Below are 7963 nucleotides of genomic sequence, written 5' to 3'. Positions count from 1 at the left end.
TTAAAATAACTGGCAATAAATCCATGGTGGAGATGAGGTGAAATGCCTCAGGAAGTGGCCAGATTGACAAATGACATTTTCTTCAGAAGTTCAGGGTCAAGGATACGAGCCTGTCCAAGAGAAGGATAGCTTCATCGACACTTTCCTGACTGTCACTGTAATGCCCATGGATGCCAGATTTTCTTTATTCTTTCATTTTCATCAAGGTCAGCATTTGTTACCTAATTGAACTGAATGCCTTGCTAGGGAAGTTAAGCAGCAACCACATGTAGGCCAGACCAGATGAGGATGGCAGATTTCTTTCTGAGGACATTAGTGAAGCAGATGGTAGCTGAGATCATTTCCTAGAATCAATTAATTTAAGTTAAATTCCACCAGCTGCTATGTTGGGATTTGAGCCCATGTCCCTAGAGAGATTGTTATTCCAGTGACAATATCACTGCACCAGTATCTCCCTCGAGGATTGATTTATTCGATTGAGCAACACCCAGGATAAGTTATTTCAATTCCAAGTTTGTACTGTGATTTTATTCTAAGTGGGGCATCCCATTAATGACAATTCTATCTCATTCATGAGCCCTAGAGAAACCTCAATGATTAATTCAATTTTCAGAATACTGTTTGAAGATCAGAGACAGAAGTAGTTGCAATCAGTTTGGAGGTAACTCCCATATCTCCCGTTCTCAAGCACTTTACCTTGAAAGATAACAAATGGAATGAAGCCAAATCTTTAACGTGGCAAAGTCTGCAGTTTAAATTGTCAACGTACTGTCAATGGAAAGGGTTAACTTCTCTGCTTCTTTGCAAAAGGGTGGATCAAACATTCACAAATATGCACAATTGTGTCAACTTTACATAACTTTATTTTCAGGTCAAAGATGAACCAAACACCATTTTAATCTGCTTTTAAAATCTTTTGCTTTTTTCTCAGCTTTTCTTCAGGCATCTTTCCAAATAAGTGCAAAAAAAACTGAAGAAAAGTAGAACTGGAAAAGTTTCCTTTCACAAATAAACAAAAACTTCAACTTTCTGAGACTAAAAAGAGTTAAAGAGGGTGGAGTGTCCCACAGCTTGTGAGCTCCACATCATAACCTCAAGGCTGAAGCTTATCTTTAGGGAATCCAACTTTTCGATGCCTTTTACAATTGTACAAGTTCTTTGTAATTCATACTTAAAGGTTTACTTTCACTCAGTAATTATAACCTTTCACTTTTCTCAGCACAGAAGCTGGCAGCATTTTATCTTCAATCCCAATTGTAAACTTCTGTTGGAGCTGGAGAATGGAGAAGATCATGTTCACTGTAGATCTGCCAGCACAGAAACTGCACTGTGCTTCTGGATACACTCGGTCTGCAAGTAGATGGAGTCTTTCAAGCCTGACCCTAGTGAAGGTCGTCCCTGTGACGCTGAGGAGTGAGATGTCCCTGTAAATGTGACAATCTCCTCTGTCACTCTTGTTTTTGTATAATGTGAGGATCTTTGCATCATTCGTGTCGTGTGGAATGATCCTACCTCCCAACAGAGGAGGAGGAGCTAATGAGCTGTGACAGTGGATGGGACTTTCCGGGTTGGGGCATTTCAGCTGGAATTCCATCCTTGCTGAGTGTCTTTCCGCTTGCTAAACAATCAATGGCCTTTTCGAGCTCAGGTGATGAGGGTTCCTCGTCCAACTCAACCTTGCAGGAAGCTGCAAGAGACAGTCAAACAGAGACTGGGAGATGTATGTCCGTCGTGTTCAACCCAGTGGACATCTATTTACTTCTGTCAGTGAGAACTTCGCCATCTGCTTATTTCAGGGGCAACTTTGGTGATGGTCGGGCCAAGCACCCTCCTGATCCCATCATACACAGCACGTAGATTTCCATTGTCACAGGCAGTTTGGGTTTCTTTACGTTGGCTGATCCAGTGTTTATTTACACAGTATCTCCCTGTCTTTTATACAACTGTCTCAGCTAATTACACAATGCTCTAGCTGTTGGGTTTATGTTGTAATCAGGTAGACTTTGCTTTTTGCTTCAATGTCAGATTCATCTCTGCTGAGTAGGTCTCAAGCCAGTCTTTGTTGTGGGTACCACCTTTACCAAATGTTGCTGCTGCTGGGTCAGAAACGATTGAACTCAGCAAATTCCAAGATCCATCAATATCAATGTTGTTTGATGAAGCTTTTGTCGATGTACCTGTAAATATTTCACTATTTTGTTTATGTTCCTTGATAATTAAGTTTCACCAATATAAAAGTAGGGAAGTTTTACAGCAGCTGTACAGGGCCTTGATGAGACCACATTTGGAATATTGTGTACAGCTGTGGTCTCCTTATTAGAAATAGATATAATTGCATTGAAAACATTCAGCGAAGGTTCACTCAACTCATCCCTGAATCTTCTGAAGAAAATTTGACCTTTACCCATTGGAGTTTAGAAAAATGAGGGGTGATCATATTGAAACAGATAAAATCCTAAGGGCACAAAAACAAAAAATGCTCACAAAACTCAGCAGGTCTGACAGCATCCGTTGGGAGAAAGACAAAGATAAAGTTTCGAGTCTGTATGACTCTTCTTCAAATCCTGAGGGGATTTGATAGGGTAGATAGCAGGAGGATGGTTCAGATTGTGGGACACACTAGAACGAGGGGACACAGTTTAAGAATATGTGGTCTACAATTTAAGACAGAGTTGATGAGAAATGTTCTCTCAAAGGGTCATTGTTATGTAGAATTATTTTCTCCAGAAAGCAGTGGGGGCTGGGTCATTGAATGTATTCAGAGCTGAGTTAGACAGATTATTGATAAACAACAGAGTCAAGGATTATGGGGGAGAGACAGGAAAGTGGAGTTGATATCACAACCAGATCAGCCATGATCTAATTGAAGCAAACTCAAAGAGCTGAATGGCCTGCTTCTGCTCCTCAGTCTTTTGTTCCTATATGTCTCTATAATGAAGGTGTCAGTGTGAGTAATGTGCAAGTCAGTAAGAATTGTCAGCAAGGATTAATCAGCACTTTCTAATTGGAGATGTTAATCAGTGGAACATCGCAGACACTGAATTGTAGAGTTTGTACTAAAGATCAATTTAAGATTGAATTACAAGTTCATAACTTTATTGAAACCGAGTTCCTGTCAAGAATTCCTGAATTAAGGGGCGAGATCACAGATGGTGCTTTCAGAAAGCGACAATGCAGCCTTGAAAATCAATGACATACCCAGAGTATTAAACTCCAGCCAGTTATAGGGTTGATAACATCAACACAAACAGACCAATCACAGTCAGACTATCAGCCCTGCATGTGATTAAGACCAGCAATAACAGCAGAATCCAACCCCGACCCCTGCTGGTGTCTCTTTCCGCAGGAAGTGCAGCTGAATAGCTTATCCTCAGTGTGAATTCGCTGGTGAGTTACTTGTCGCAGGATTACTAGCCTCTGACCTGGAATTGCAGCCACAGTATTTATTTGGCTATTCCAGATCAGTCTCTGGTCAAGTTACCCTAAAGATGTTGATAGCGGTGGACTCAGTGATGATAATGCCATTGAACATCAAAGGGCGATGGTTGGATTCTCTCTTGTTGGAGATGATCATTGCCTGGCACTTGTCTGGCACGAATGTTACTTGCCACTTCTCAGCCCAAGCCTGGATATTCTCCTGGTCTTTTGGCATTTGGACATGGACTGCTTCAGCATCTGAGGAGCCACGAATGGTGTGGAACATTGTGCAATCATCAGCGAACATCCCCACTTCTGACCTTATGATGGAAGGAAGGTCATTGATGAAGCACTTGAAGATGGTTTAGTCGAGGACATTACCCTGAGGAACTCCTGCAGTGATGTCCTGGAACTGAGATGACTGACCTTCAACAATGGCAATAATCTCCCTTTGTGCTAGGTATGACTCCAAACAGCAGAGTTTTCCCCCTTATTCCATTGACTCCAGTTTTGCTAGGGCTCATTGATGGCATACTCAGTCAAATGCTGCCTTGATGCCAAAGACAGTCACTCTCACCTCATCTCTGGAGCTCAGCTTTTTTCCCCATGTTTGAACCATGGTTGTAATGAGGACATGGCGGAACCTAAGCTGAGCATCAATGAGCAGATTATTGCTGAGCAAGTGCCGCTTGACAACACTATTGATGTCCCCTTCCTGGATGTGACAGGACTGCAGAGCTTAGATCTGATCCATTGGTTGTGGGATTGCCTAGCTTTGCCTATCACTTGCTGCTTATGCTGTTTGGCATGCAAGTAATCCTGTGTTATAGCTTCACCAGCTTGACACCTCATTTTTAGGTATGTTTGGTGCTGCTCCTGGCATGCCCTCCTGCACTCTTCATTGAACCAGGGTTGATTCCCTGGCTCTATGACAATGGTAGAGTGGGAGTTATGCCAGGCCATGAGGTTACAGATTGTGATTCAGTACATTGCTGCTGATGGCCCACAGCACTTCATGGCTGCCCAGTCTGTTCGAAATCTATTCTATTTAGCATGGTGATAGTGCCACACAACACGATGGAGGGTATCCTCAATGTAAAAACCGGACTTCATCTCCACAAAGGCTGTGTGGTGGTTACTCTTACAGGTACTGTCATGGACAAATGCCTCTGTGGCAGGCAGGTTGGTGATGATGTATGTTTTTCCCTCCTGTTGGTTCACTTAGCACCAGCCGCAGACCCAGTCTAGCAGCTATGTCTTTTCGGACTTGCCCAGCTCAGTGTGTAGTGAGGCTACCAAGCCACTCTTGGTGATGGACATTGAAGTCCCCCACTCAGAGTACATTCTGCACCCTTGCCACCCTCAGTGCTTCATCCAAGTGGTGTTCAACATGGAGGAGCACTGATTCATCAGCTGAGGGAGTGCGGTACATGGGAATCAGCAGGAGGTCTCCTTGGCCATGTTTGACCTGATGCCACGAGACTTCATGGGGTCCGGAGTTGATGTTGAGGACTCCCAGGGCAACTCCCTCCCGACTGTATATCACTGTCCTGCCACCTCTGCTGGGTCTGTCCTGCATCTGGGACAGGACAAACCCAGGGATGGTGAGGTTGAATGTGTTAGTGTTTCAGAGCATCTACTTTGGTTTAAAATCTCTTTCACAGGCAGAACTTTGAAACGGTTTCTTATCAGAATGAACAGGTTGATGTGTAGTCAAGTGGGATGACTGAGTGAATCTTTCCCACACACGGAACAGGTGAACAGTCTCTCCCCAGTGCGAGTGCATTGGTAGATACTGAGTTCACATGATCACCTGAACCCAGTCCCACAGCGAGAGCACCTGAACGGTCTCTTGTCAGTGTGAACATGTTGATAGCACGTCAGCTCCAGAGAACTTTTATAACACTTCCCACAATCCAGACGTTTAAAAGATCTTTGATGAGTGTGAACTCACTGATGTGCCAACAGGTTAGATGAATCAGTGAATCCCTCCCCACACATGGAGCAGGTGGATAACCTCTCCCCAGTGTGAACTCACTGGTGTCGCAGCAGGATGGACAATCACCTGAACCTCTACCCGCAGTGAGAGCAGGTGAATGGAGTGGAACCGGAGTGAATGCACTGGTGAAACATCAGTGAATGTGGGTTTTTAAAGCTCTTGATACATCTAAGCATTTAAACCTCTCTCTGCAGTCTGAACTTGCTGAGTATGTGGAGGCTGGATGGAGAAAGATGTGGGTTCAGGGCTCAGACAAGGGGGGAGTTAAGAGACAGTTTGTCTCAGTGGGCTAGTGGAAGGGAGGGAAGCAGCAGAAGCAGCTGATCGGATTGTCTCAATCTTCGTGACAAAGAAGCTCCATGAGCTCCTCACTTGTTGTTGAGGGTGGAGGAGACAGGAGAGAGGGAGAGCCCTTCAAAAGGAACTAACTTGTGTTAGAGATATTAAAGAGGCTCAACACTGTCTGTTGAACACAAAACTTATTTATTTCATTTTTATTCATAATATTAACACCTATAATTGTGTTGGAGTTTATTAACATCAGCCGAAGCAGACCCCAATGAACATGGGGTTCAGTTCTGGATGTGAGTAAGAGCAAAATCCAATTACTGTTGTTGCTTGTGAACTCGCTGGTGTGTCAGCAGGTGAGATGACTGAGTGAATCCCTTCCCACACTTGGAGCAGGTGAATGGTCTCTCCCCAGTGTGAGTACGCAGATGTACAGTGAGGTGAGATGAATGCCTGAACCCAGCCCCACACTGAGAGCACTTGAATGGTCTCTCGTCAGTGTGAACACGTCGATGGGATATCAATTCCCTGGGACTTTTAAAGCAATTTTCGCAGTCTGGGCATTTAAAAGGTCTCTCAGCAGTATGAACATGCTGGTGTCTCAGCAGGTTAAATGACTGGGTGAATCCTTTCCCACACTCGGAGCAGGAGAATGGTCTCTCCCCAGTGTGAGTTCGCTGGTGCACAGTGAGTTGAGATGACCACCTGAACCCAGTCCCACACAGAGAGCACCTGAACGGTCTCTCATCAGTGTGAACACGTTGATGAGATATCAGCTCTCCGGAACTCTTAAAACACATTTCGCAGTCTGGACATTGAAAAGGTCTCTCCCCAGTGTGAACTCGCTGGTGTTTCTGTAGGGTGGATGAATCAGTGAATGCATTCCCACACTCAGGGCAGGCGAACTCTCCAGTGTGAACTCGCTGGTGTTTCGACAAGACAGATGAGGTAGTGAATCCCTTTCCGCACTCAGGGCAGGTAAATGGCCTCTCCCCAGCATGAACTCGCTGGTGTTGCAGCAGGGTGGATGACCGAGTGAATCTCTTCCCACATTTGGAGCAGGTGAATGGTGTCTCCCCTGTGTGAACATGCTGGTGTCTCAGCAGGTTGGATGATCAGGTGAATCCTTTCCCACACTTGGAGCAGGTGAACAGCCTCTCCCCAGTGTGAACTCGCTGGTGTGTCAGCAGGGTGGATAAGTGAATGAATCGCTTCCCACACTCAGAGCAGGTGAACGGCCTCTCCCCGGTGTGACTGCGCTGATGAATTTCCAGCTCTGAAGGGGTTCTGAATCCCTTCCCACAGTCCCCACATTTCCACGGTTTCCCCCTGTTGTGACTGTGCTTATGCCTCAACAGGCCAGATGATTCGCTGAAGCCTTGTCCACACACAGAACACATGTACGGTTTCTCCCCACTGTGAACAGTGCTTTTTCCTTCTATGTTCAAAATCCATTGATGTTCAGGACATGATGAACTAAGTGACTCTGTCAGATTTGGTTGATGTTTCCTGCCTCAAATTCCAGATCTTCAAAAATCCTGTTAAAAAAAAATCATCACTGTAGGTTCAGGATTAAATATTCAGAAGAGACAAACATTACTCCTGGTTTGAGTTTGCTGTGTGTAAATCTTCCCCTTCTAACCCCCTGTAAAAGGAGTTTCCAAAATCCATCCCTGTCAGTTCAGGATAGAAATGAACAACATTCTCTCCTCCTGTTACCTGGACCAGGATGATCGCGCATGCGCCCTGCTGCACATTGCCCCCAATAAAGATGGCGGCCGTTACCCCGGGTCTGAGACCTGAAGAGTCTCAGTTGTCGTTTAAGCGCAAACGCTAGACCGGAAGTTTCTAATTCGGGTCCGGAGGCCTGCACCGGGTGTTCATAAAGCCTCCGAGTCCACACTGACTCCATTTCTCTCCTGTACTCGGCTGTTACTCACCCTTTCCCGCCTCCTTCGTCCTTCAGCTCCCGCACTCCCCGGGCTTCAGGTACAATGACACTGCGCCTGCGCGGAGCCTCAGCGCTCGAGTCCCGCCCCTCATTCACTCCGATTGTTTGGAGGACCAACCGCTCCCGCACGGTCCTCCAGTCCCGCCCCCTCTTCCTATTGGTCCGGAGCTGCCGTCAATCAGCCGGGCATTGTGACGGTTCCAAATGGTGAGAGCGGCCACAGACTCAGCCTGACTTGCTGATTCTTGGCAGCATTTTCTGTTTGGGAATTAGAGCTAGAGATGGATGGTCAGTTCCCCTCTGTCCGG

At 45.6% G+C, this 7963-nt stretch overlaps 1 pseudogene; it reads right to left on the bottom strand.

Moving 5' to 3' along the window:
* Positions 1-6021: 6021 nt before the first annotated feature.
* On the bottom strand, positions 6022-7727 carry LOC144673193 (uncharacterized; annotated as a pseudogene).
* Positions 7728-7963: the final 236 nt, after the last annotated feature.

The sequence above is a fragment of the Cetorhinus maximus genome, unplaced genomic scaffold, assembly GCF_964194155.1.
Source record: "Cetorhinus maximus unplaced genomic scaffold, sCetMax3.hap1.1 HAP1_SCAFFOLD_306, whole genome shotgun sequence".
Classification (NCBI taxonomy): domain Eukaryota; kingdom Metazoa; phylum Chordata; class Chondrichthyes; order Lamniformes; family Cetorhinidae; genus Cetorhinus; species Cetorhinus maximus.
This window is presented reverse-complemented; position numbering and strand designations above follow the sequence as displayed.